This window comes from Poecile atricapillus, chromosome 15, assembly GCF_030490865.1.
Source record: "Poecile atricapillus isolate bPoeAtr1 chromosome 15, bPoeAtr1.hap1, whole genome shotgun sequence".
In the NCBI taxonomy this organism is placed as follows: domain Eukaryota; kingdom Metazoa; phylum Chordata; class Aves; order Passeriformes; family Paridae; genus Poecile; species Poecile atricapillus.
Window position 1 is genome coordinate 215103 of NC_081263.1, and position 12304 is coordinate 227406.

The window sequence follows — 12304 nt, forward strand, 5'->3', positions numbered from 1 at the left end:
CCAGAAGGATGCAGTGTGTTGGATCTTCTACATACATGCCCTTAAAACAGGAAAAAAATCAGTTAAACCACCAGCTAGAATATGGGCAAAGTCCCATTTGGATGGCAGTGATTTCACAGCAAGTGACACCACTTGTACAGTCCTGTGTCAGGAATGCTTCTATTACATTCAACGTGTGTTACAGGTAACAAGGAAATGAGGACAGATAAAAGGGTATGCCAGCTCTCCCCAGCTGATGCAGGTAGCTGCTCTCAAGCAAAATTGCAGGACACACACAGCATACACAGAGCAAAGACGCTGCCTGTTTGGTGTGGTGCTCTAAGCCACCTGACTGAACAGACCAAGTTCCCAAGAATCTGTTAATGGAAATTTCTCCCATCCCTCTAGCTTTTGCATATTTGTAACATATGATGATCAAGAAGCAATTCTTACGCCATTGAAAGTCACACAATAAGTGTCTGTCCTGTAACAGCCCAAAATTTCACACTCCCCTGCCAAACCCATCTCTCTACATGGACAACAAAGGACTCAGGAACCCTTCAGAAGTGTTTCCATCTGCTTTTTGCAGAGCATTTAGTAAGTTGTTTCTAGCTGTTCTTGTTGCTGCCACAGGCAAAACAAAATATAAGCAAGGATTTTATCTCCAAAGGAAATTTGTGGTAAAGACTTCAAGGAACAGACTGCTCAGAAAGGATTGGCTCTAGAACAGCTGCTTCTCAAGGCCTCACCCTGTAGGCACTCAATGTTCTAATTGTCTGAAAGCGCTCAGGTTGTTTTGGATTATGCATTACTTAATAGACCTGTGACACAGTATGAACTGCTAGTACCAATGGGTGTGAATAATTATCCTGCGTTTTTCAGCCGATTGTTGTATAACCTCACTTCCTTAAAAAACCCATATATTTCATGGATGAGACCACCCAGGTGCCAGAGAATCCAATTTGCATCAGAAAAGTGGTATTCAGATCTGCCCTTAGACAAGATCTTCATTATTATTTTATGGTTATATTCAGATTTATTTGCATAACACAGCCATTCAATAATAGAATTGCATCGGTTGCAAACTTCCCTACCAACATCTATACTGGTTCTAGCTTAATTTAAAGCATGAAAAGGAGAGGAGCTCCTGGGAAGCTGCCAGCAGTAATGTCCTCCTGCACTTTAAGCAAATAGTTTGTTTCCTCCACAGGAGACAGATCAATACTCAAGAAACAAAAACAAAATCAAGAAAAGCTAAAAGCTTAGTCATGTAAATCAGGGTGGAGGAAAAGTGAAAGAAAGTTCCTCATTGGCATTCTACAACTTCTGCAGACCCCCATGGCCCATTAGCTAATTTCTGTTAAAACACAGAGCTCTGGAATGATAAATGCCAGTGGCACATTTCTAAAGGTTTGTGGTTACTGAAATAAACATGTCCCTGTTCCCAGGACACCAAGAGACAGAAAATTAACCAGAGGTTAACTGGGTCATTAGCTATAGCACAATATAGGTCACTGCAGATTTAATTTCATTTGTATTCGGCTAAAGAATCAAATACAGCAACCAGTTCTCACAGCAGGAAAGCAAGTAACTTATCAGCATGCTGACGTATCTTAGATACCAGGGCACCATGTCTGTCATGATTCATACCACTTTAAACCAATGCCACATTATTTTGATGAAACAAAATACAGTGTCTACACACACATGCATACAATTTAAATTGTTCCGAATCTAAATATGCAAATACATGCACAAATACTGAATAACATCATATGCAGTCTGGGATTTTGACTTTTTTTTTATATACACTGGAAAATATTTAAGTAAGCTTTTCCTCCAAAACAGGGTTGGCAAGAAAGTAGTCAAAAAAGTCTTGTGGGTTAGGAAAAAACCCAAAGCATTAGGTTTTAATGAGTTTGATCAACATATAAGTATTTTATCTCAATACAGTTCCTTATGAACAACATACCTCAGCAGCTCTAACATGAGAAGCCAAACAGCCCAATGCTGCAAGAATTGGCAATACTAAATAAACATTTAGAATCTGTTTGTACCCAACATATTTGCATCAGTCTGCACTAAAGAGGACTCTGAAAGACTGAATGAATTATCCAGAATCCTGTATAATGTATTTCAAACCAGTGGGGTTGATTTTTCTTTTTTTCAAATAGATTGATCTTAAGGCCTTGAAATAGGATTAGATAGAATAAAGAAATAAATAGATTTAGGCAAGAACTTCAAGACTTTTAATTCTCGGCAGTAAAATTTTTATTACAAACAAGCATGTATCTTTTCTAGAATTCAGAGACAAATAGCACCTGCATTAGTAACTTCGAAACGTAACACTTTTCTTCACTTCATGCAGAGCTACAGAAATGTGGTTCATCAGTTCTCTTGCCAAAACTTCCATCAAGATCAGAATTGGAAAAAAAAAATAATAAAAATCAGTATTTAACAAAATTCCATTCCATAGTCTCCATTCAGCCGAGCTTCAGAATCACATGAACATACAATTTCTGCAGCAGATGATGTAAAACATAATAGCATTTAGACATCAGAAGAACCACCAGCAAACCATCCCACAAAACAATATGGTTTGACACCATATGCTTTAGTGTCATCGTCTGGAATTTGTTTTCCCCCATCCTCCAACAGATGATGTGGAATGTTCAGTAAAATCTAAAATATACAGCCAGATAAATATTATTACACTCCTGAGACATCTTTTTACAATACAATAGTAAATCAACCCATAAAAGGCTTCCTGGGAAATCAGTTTATTAGGTGCCTCGGCTCTACACCTACTAAGAGTCAAAGAAATCCTTACCATATTCCAGCTTAACACAATAACCTTCACAATATATCAAACACATTCCTAGGTCATCAGATAAGCAATTCTAAATGCTGCTGCTTCTGAATACAAAGTTTACATTGGACTTAGAATACAGTTTTAAATTAACAAGTCTTACTGTTTTTCTAAAATTAAGTCGCAGAGAATCATTAAGTGTTTTCTTTCATTGGAAATGTTATCTTTCAACTTGCCATTTTTCTAACTATTTCATCTCTTTTTAGCTTTTTTCCTAAACAATCTTATTCTAATCATAGTTACGCCCATATCTTCAAGTTAGTTCCCTTCTCTTCATATCATCTTACTGATCCATACTCAACAAAGAGCTCAAAACTGCAAACTACCACCCAGAAGAAAGCTTCAAGAATCTTTGTGAAAAATTACAATCCAAACAAATTGTCAAGAATTGTTAAAACAGTAGTACAGGTTCAATTTAGTGAAAACATACATTTATAGGCAAAGAAATTCCATCAAGGGTTACTAATCGTGACATGTAAACCCAGTACAACTTGTAGAACCTCCTGATCCATGGGGACTTCTCAGTATCATACCTCTTTACTTTATATAATATTCAGTATTATACCTCTGTATTCTTGTTACATGTGCCTATTATCAGCTGCAACAAGAGACAAAATACTGAGCTTGACAGGTCTCTGTAACTGCCTTGGTGTGAGAATAAGAATACTGGATTAGGCCAGAGTGTTACTTATCTGCAGTGGCCCAGTACCATCTTTACTTTTGACATTCTTAAAAAATACCTTTTTAAGTAGACTAATAAAATACATGCCAAGTAATTTTCCAATTTCTGCTGATACAAACTGAGGTACTCCACTGTTCAAAATATATTCTCCACCTTCAGTACATGCATGATAATACTGCTTATAAACCCAGCCCAAAATAAAGCCTTGAAACAGATATGCAACATTCTTGGTCTTTTCAGTATGGCAGAAATGGATAAGCCCCCCAACCACGTAAACATGAACATAGCTAGGAAAGTGGCTACTGTGGCATGCCCTCTCTTCTTTTCTGTCATTTAAAGATACTAACTACTTTGAAATTGTCACACAAGGTTTTCTAAAGAAGGAAAGACAAATCAAAGTACTCAAGTAGAAGTTTGACAGATCAGAAGAATTTGCAGCAAACTGCATTGTACTGGAAGTGATTTTAACATCAGCCTTGCATTTTCTGCAACATAAGCACTATGAATAGGATTACTGTTTAAATCCTACTTTAGAAATAAAACCACAAGTTCCTATCTGCAGTAAATAATTTCACTTTGGAACTCCGTTTAAGGTTCCTATCACAAAGAACAGTTAATATCTTCTGCAGAGGTTTCCACTTGAAGTACATTGACTTCTCTCTTAGTGGTTTCTACAGAATACATACTAACAAAGGAAAGAAGATAATGCAGAAGTTTAAAATTTTTTTCTTTAATGGCAGATAATAGAATAGAAAAAGTAAACTTGGATTATTTCCTTCAGAACATAGTGCAACACTGGAGATACATTTAACCAAGAGGAATCAGACACTCCTCTATGGCTACTGTAGAACAAGAATAGAATCTGGGATCAAAGGTTTGAAGGAAGTGACTTCTGCAGCTGATGATCTTCCCTTCCGTGCCAGCCAAGTACAGAAGGTGAATATAACAAACAATGTCAATACTGTTTTGCAGAATCAGGGTCTATTCTAGGTTATAACCATTCTAGAGGTAGCAGGAGTTCATTCAGAGGTAAATTAATTTATTGAGGACATTATTTTTGCCTTTTTCTCCCCCTTCATCTTCCCACAGATGATGATTCATTTCTTCTGATTGATTCCTCTACTGGAAACATTTCTTCAGCTTGTCAGAGTAGTGAAGTGCAGGATTACACAATACAATTTTCTAGGAAGCTGACATATGCTCAAACATTTCATTTTAATTGACTTGAACTTAATAAGCTTAGTTTGTGTTGTGCAAAATAAATGAAAACTAGACAGTTCATTTTCTCACAGCATATAAGAAGGGGTAAGAAATAGAAATCAAGAGTATAAGAACTGAGATGTTGTGGTTCACTGTTTTAAAATCCTGATCTGCTAATTGTGAGACTTTTCTCACCAGAAAATAAAAATTAAGACTGATCAACAGTCAAATTAACTGAGTCACTGAGATAAATCCAGAGCAGATTTTTTTAAAACAGAGACCATGCTTTTCTCTGAAAGACATTTAACTGTCCTTACCTATGGTGCTTTCAAATTTTATTTCAGGTTTGGTTTGGAGATTTTTTTTTTAAACTCAAAAGCACAACTGAAAAATTCATTAAATACTACACCACATAACTACAATGAATTCCTTAGGATTAGTGACATATGTGCTATATACCCATACTGACGAGATATTTAAATTTATGTTGCTATGAACACATGTCTATAAGGATAATCAGCACACTGGAAAACTCTGACCTTGGTTTACGTTTGTTTTAAATCTAAACCACTTTGCAACAGTGGTTTTCAATGGATGTTAGGTGCTCAGTGTCAACCATCTTGCTCTAAGAGGCTGCCTAAAGTGTGTTTATTTATAAGGCAGAATAGCATCCAACTACACACCAGCTGATGAGGATGAAGCTGCTTAGCATACACTAATATGTAAATCAAGAGCTCAAATTTAGTGTTAATAGCTTCTCTGCTTCTGATATAAAATTTCCTTACTACATAGTTCCCATTAAATTTCTTCACACATGTAATGAAAGCAAGGGACTAACTTAGCTTTATCCACCACAGTATTCACAGAATATTTTTGGTAAATTAAATCTTCCAGTAATTTTCAATCTTTTTGAAATTCAATATAACTGTTCTTTTAATTGCTTGTAACATCTCCATTCTCGCAAAGACTGGCAAAAAAATTTGAGGCATCTGAAAATTATTTTTGTAATTTTGAAAATTACTAAATATCAAGGCTGTCTGGTCCTTTTCATACTGCAGCCATATTACAAGATAAAAGCAGTATGGACTCGCAGTTTATTGTTTGATAGTGCAGTAACTTCAGCTGTACCTTTAATGAGATAAATGGCACTGACTGAAATATAGTACTCAATCACACTTTAGAACATTAGTGCAGAAGCCATAAAATATAAATTGTACTAGGTAATAAGCTACTCTAAATGCATCACATTGTTGAAGCTTTTATGTTCTGTAGCTAGTGGTGTTAGTACTACAGTGTGATACTACAAATCCTTACTCTGCTAAAGACAGGAAAAGTCACAAGGATTATCTGAAACTAGATTAAGCCTTTCCCTAAAGGCCTTCCCTGAAGCCAAGGTTAATGCATTCACCAATTAAACATGTAAGTTAGAATTACATGTGGCCATCTGATAGAAAAGAACTTAACAAGTGAACTAAAACTGTTAAAAATGAAAACATAAGACAGTCTCTAAATTATCCAGAAGATTATAAGAGGAGCAAATTGAGATTACAACACTTTCCTACAGTGAAGTGCTGGACTACTTGCCTAACAAAACCAGGACAAATCCCAATTCAACAGCAGTGCCTAAAAGAAAGGAAGACACCAACACACGGATTAAATATGTAAAACAGTCTCCAGCTTTATTTACAGTGGTGAAAATGAATTCTCCATTGCTTAGAGGGGAACATTTTTGTCTTGCCATAGAACAGCTTCCAAAAGAATATTTACATTTTTCTACAACCTGCAATTTTCTCATTTATCATTTGTCAGGGCACAAAGATCTTTTATTGCACATAGGATGTTTGCACATGTTTAATGATCATTTTACCAAACAAATGTCACAGTCTGACTAAAAAAATCAATTAATATTGCTGATGTTGCTAATTTAAAAGCATTAATATCATACTGTGAACAGCCACACAACCTACAGGGTTTTGTACTGTATCCTAAGGTCCACTGGTTGCAAACCTGCTCTCCAGCAGACAGCACCGAGAAGGTAACCCATGCAAATATCACAGGCAAGATAGTTCAATATAATTTTTAATGACTGCTTTGATCTTACAGTTAGACTATCACACAAGTGTGACTAAAGACAGATCATTAGATAGAGATTTAGGTGTACTAGTTAGAATTCATTTATTGACACTTACAGATGCCTCCACTTTCATCAGTGTGCTAGGATCTGGAACAGTTGGAAGACCCCAACTGGACCACAGACACCAATGCATCATGATACTGCTAGATGTCCAACAAGAGATGAAGATTTACCCAGAGAATTCGAAGGCATAAGACTCAGTGCTGTCTTTGATGGCAACCATATTGTCTCACACTTCTGTATGCACAACTGAGTTACATTTCGTAACGTAATTTGTCTCTGCACATACTACCTACAAAAAAAAAAAGCTTTCTAGGATCAGAAACATATAATTTTTCTCTAAACCACTCAAGTCTTCCACACTGACTACTCTCTCTGACAAAGAATGGATGACATAAAGGAGTCCAGTTATTTAGGAAGTCCTTCAAAAGGTGCTGTACTGTAATACAAGGGAAAATGAAAAACTAAGTACTAGTCTTCTAATCATGCACCTTCCAAGTATTCGTTGTTGCAGAAGTATTGAAATTTTAGTTCTTAGGATTTTGGTACCTTAACCCTCCTTAGAGGCAAGCTACAATTTTCCAGACTGCATATTTCAGTCACAGAAGTAAAATGTATGAGTTTAGGATACTTTCATTAAAATTATGAAAACAGAGCAAAACCCCACCCTAAAACGCACTCCTGTCCTTTTTGACTTGTGTTCTTTCTGTCCACTGAAAGGCAGAAACTCTGTGGTAACACTGCAATAAAAAATGCATAAAGAACTTCACATTGTTAGCACTTCAACCACAAAGACAGAATCCAGAAGAAAAATATTAACTCTATAAGCAGATCTAAGAAAATCTATGTAACAGGTCAATTGATCAGGACTTCCAGACACCAAAAACCCATCAGGTATTTTCCTTATTCAGTTTCCAGACTAAAAATAACATCAGCTTCTGACACAACACAGCATCTTTCAGATGCACAATCTTCCTTTCCAAATACTACTCAAAATCACAAGTTCTTATATACAGCAATTTAATCCATTAAGCTGGAGAGTCATAGTCAATGACTCAGTTACAGAGATTATCAGAACTGTCAGATCATAGTAGAACGACACTCTTTATAGGGCTTCCTACCTCAGGGATCACTAATTTCAGTGTTTCACAATGACTGCTGCCTAAAATCTTCAAATAAGACAGGCAATTTAATTGCTTTCCTTTCAGGAACTTGAAATAAGGTGCTACCCATTTCTAAATGGAGTAAGTCTCTCAAGACCAACGAAATTTCATCTAATATTTATATAATTTCTTGATACATAAGACCATTCATGTCGTATGTGAATTTACAATTATTTACCCATCACCACAAAGTTGCAACCTTCATTTCAGAATACTATATACAGGTTAGCAGCAACTTATAGCCTGATAGATTAATTTCATTTTAACACTCTCCCAACAATCCATTAAATATGGCTAATCAGTACTAGTGATTACTCATTAAAACTTTTATTTCAGTTCCACAAACGGTTTAAAATCACTGAACTTAGAGCCACTATTCTGATTTTACTGCAAAAGGTGAACTAAGGCTGGAAAACATACACAGAAATACAAAATAACAAAGAAAAACTAGAATAAGATTCTTATAGAATTCAGAAATACTATACATCCTTTTTCTTCCTACAGAGGTCAACCACTAATTAGCTGAAATTCTCCCTGATTGAACTTGTACTATCATTTCAGAATTTCTTCCCATACATCATTTAAGTGAAGAGTGAGGAAGAGCGGTGGGGACAGGCAGTGGAGAAGCAGTTAACCAGCAACAAACTATATGGAGAAATTCAGACAGTTTCCAGAAGTTAATCAAAAATCCCAGTGTATAAGAAATTCATATAAATGGGAAGTGGGGGGCAACAGGAAAAAAAAAAGGCAAAACAAAACCAACCACAAACAAAAAACCACACACACAAAAAACCCAACCAAACAAAAAAAGATAAACTCATCAAGATTTTCAGGTTCCAAATTAAACCATGGTTTGTACTAGAATAAACCCAAGATAGTCTCAAAAACATGAGCATACTGAAACATCCATTTTATATGGAAGCCCACATGTCTATTATGTCCACTCCAGCCTAAGAAACTGACCGAGAATATTGATAAAAAAATGCAAATGTGTTCTGTCAGGAATACTGCAAGAGACAGCTGAAAAGGCAGGTTTTATCTACTCTTCATGAAAATTGGCAAAGGTATGGAGCATTCTTCCCAGAAGTATGATCACACTGAAATCTTTAACCAAGATTGTCTGATAGGTTTGTAGAAGTTCTTGATCTTACTTTCATTTAATTCTAAATTTCACAGTAAGACAACATCTTCAGATGGCCGAAGGAAGTATGTTAAGAGGAAAAAAGTGAAAAAAATATTGTGTTTCACTGAGGAGTTACACCTATTTGAAAAATATTTTAATCATTTTATGCTATCTACAAAGTAGTAAGCTAGAAATAGCTGGCATTCAAATTAATTACTTCTAAAAACAATTTTGAAGGGAAGGTAAAATATAAATTTACATGAAGTTGTAGAGTTTTTTCAGATTAGATATTAAATTTAGCATCTCAAAAATACATATTTCTATTACACAGCAAAAGAGATTCTTTATTCAATCACCTTCTCTCTCACAACACAGAAGGCTCTTACTCATTTATATACATAAATGAGTTATATTCGCAAATTTGATATCACCAAGACTGTTTGAATTACTGTTTGTAGATAAGCAACCCTAACTCTTCCAACCTGAGATCATCATAACAGAAATGCTCAAAAGGAAGTCACAATAGTGAAATACATAGACTTTCTGAAAAACAAAACATAGCTAGAGGAAAATATCCATTACAGCTTAACATTTTGTTTAATGAAATAATATCAGCTACTTAGGTAAAAAAAAAAAAAACAAAAACAAAAAAAGCTAGACATTTTCCTATCCATTTATAAGAAATTAAGGAGAAGATGATAGTGAAAGGGCAAACTAATCAAATAAGTTTATGCAGTATGGACAAATACTTTCAGCTAGAAATTACCCAAAATAAAGACTCCTTGCAAGGAATCTATTGTAGAAAGAAAAAAACCCACCCAATATTATATAGCCAAAACACAAGCACAATTGTCGTTTTTTTTTTTTTCAAATATCCAAGTCCAAGGGGAAAAAAATCTAATAAAGGATTTGAGAAAAACACTCTATTTTCTGAATGAGACTAAAACAAACACCTACAAACCCCTCCAAATTCAAATGACAAAATATCCACACCAGGAAAACCCCATGATACCAGAAACCTGTCCTTGAATTACATTATTTGTGTTGAAGAGTGTAGAGAGCTCCCAGCTTTAACATTATTTAAAGATTAAAAATAAAGCTGTCCTACTTACATTAGCATTTTGAGCATTTTACTAAACTTCTCTAGTATTCAATTTCCTTACCCACCACCCCCCCCCCCAAAAAAAAAAAACAAAACAAAACAAGAGGAGCAGCTAAAGTACATTGAAATGGCAGCAGGGGCAGTCTAGCTTTTGAACAGCACATTTTAACTTTACAGTTTCACTGCTGTAGGACACTTTATGGAATACAAGGATTAGTTAAAAAAAGGATTGACTCCGACTAATAACACTTTTAACCTAAAAAATATCCTCATAGGTGTCAGTTTTACATAATGAGAAATTTGCAAGAAACACCCAACATTAGCAGGGATAAACTACAGAATATCTTTGTGCACACTCATGGAAATTATTCTTGGAGAGGAGAGAGAGAGGGAAAGAGAATTGCTATGTACACAGCTAGCACCAAAAGAAACACTCCGGTTGCACCCTTTGGAGAACCCAACCACGTTATACTCCAGCGTGTAAGTTCTTAAAGCATGGCCTGCCATGCCTTGCATCTCACATGCACTGAGAATAAAAGCTATTGCACTGCAGGTTAATTTTGGAATGCAGCTGCCACTTAACCAATTTAAGGGCTTTTCACAACAACTCTCTGATGGTATAAGATGACATTCACTATTAATAGGGAAATACAACAAAAAACAATTTATTGCCATGGTAAAAGTTTTAGAAAAAACATAGTATTTTTAACAGTAATTTCCTACTGAATTTAGCATTAGTCACAGAAAAGCATAATTACTTATGCATCCATTCACATGTCTGAAGGCTGGAGAAAACGAAGGAGATGACACAGATGCTGCACCTCTGCATGCTTTAATATCCATACATAATTTTAAAACACAACAACAAGAAGTAACAACAAAAAAAATAAACAACAAAAAGAACTCTAATTAGAGTCCTACTTACAGCTCAACCAGATTTATGTCTGGCGCCTTGCAGGGCTGTTGAACAGCCCAGCACAAGGCTAAAAATCAGAAGTTTTTAGTACAGCACGTTATTTGCCACTGCCTCACAAAGCGACCTTGGCCAAGTCGCTTCCCCCGCATCTTAGCTCTCCACCTGACAGTCCGTCCCCCGCTCCCCACTGAGCGCCGAGGACCGAAACCCGGTAATTACTCACTACAAGTGGCTCTGCATCAATAAAGCTGGAATAAAGGGAAAGGGGAGAAGGAATCGGGATTGGGGGTTTCCCCTCACCTACAGCTGATAAAAACCCGCCGGCATGGATCCCGTCTCCCACCCGGGGGAGAATCTCCGCAGCCCTTCCCCGTTTCCCCAGCGCACCGGTCAGAGCGGAGGAAGCGGCAGCTCCGGCTGCGAGCGCGGGCGGCAGCCGCGCCCTCAGGGCCTCGCGCCCTCCGGGCCTCCCGCCCTCAGGGCCTCGCGCCCCCCGGGCCTCCCCCGCCCCGGCGCCGGAGCAGCCCCGGGGCCCGGGCGGGCTGCGCGCGGATGCGGCGCCACTCGCAGTCCCGCCGGGCGGACACTCACAGGTGCTGGAGCCGTGAGAGGCGGCCAACGTTCCGGAGCGGAGGTGGTCTCGGCAACCCGGCAGGAGGCGAGCGAGCTAGGCTGTGGGCGCTGCGCTCCCGCCGCGGAGCCGCCACTGCGGCGCACCCGCCCTTTCCCGCGCCGCTGGCCAATGCGGGCCGCGCCAGGAGCCGGGAGTCGGCTTGAACCATCTGTTGCGAGGCGCCTCCCCCAGCCCTTTGCCGGGGGCTCCCGCCCAAGCGCAGACGAGGAGGAGAAAGCCTGCAGGGACTCTGCAGCCCCTGCAAGGAGCTCTGCGTCCTGTGGATCTCAGGGGCTGCGGCCGTGCCCCGCCTCCTTCCCCCGGCAAGAATCGCCCCGTCCCAGTGCCGCCGCTTCTCCCTCAGTGCTCGGCTCCCCTAAGAGCGCGCTCGCCGCCCGCCCGGACACCGCCTCAGGAGCGCCAGCTCGGGCAGCGAGAGGGACAGGTATGCCAGGGGGCAGGAGCTGCATGTGGGACCGATCCTCCTCGGGTGTGCAGGCGATAAAGTCCCTACCTGATAAAA

General features: G+C 38.3%; 1 protein-coding gene across 2 annotated transcripts in view; it reads right to left on the reverse strand.

The window, feature by feature from the left end:
* SULF2 (sulfatase 2) overlaps positions 1-11884 on the reverse strand; it is a 97123-nt gene extending 85239 nt beyond the window's left edge. Inside the window, exon 1 of one of the 2 annotated variants that reach the window (XM_058850538.1) lies at positions 11760-11884. The gene's annotated coding sequence lies outside the window, so the exon portion shown is untranslated. Of the gene's footprint in view, positions 1-11468; positions 11563-11759 lie in introns of those variants that run through there. The other variant, XM_058850539.1, reaches the window with a different exon arrangement.
* Between the last annotated feature and the right edge of the window lie 420 nt (positions 11885-12304).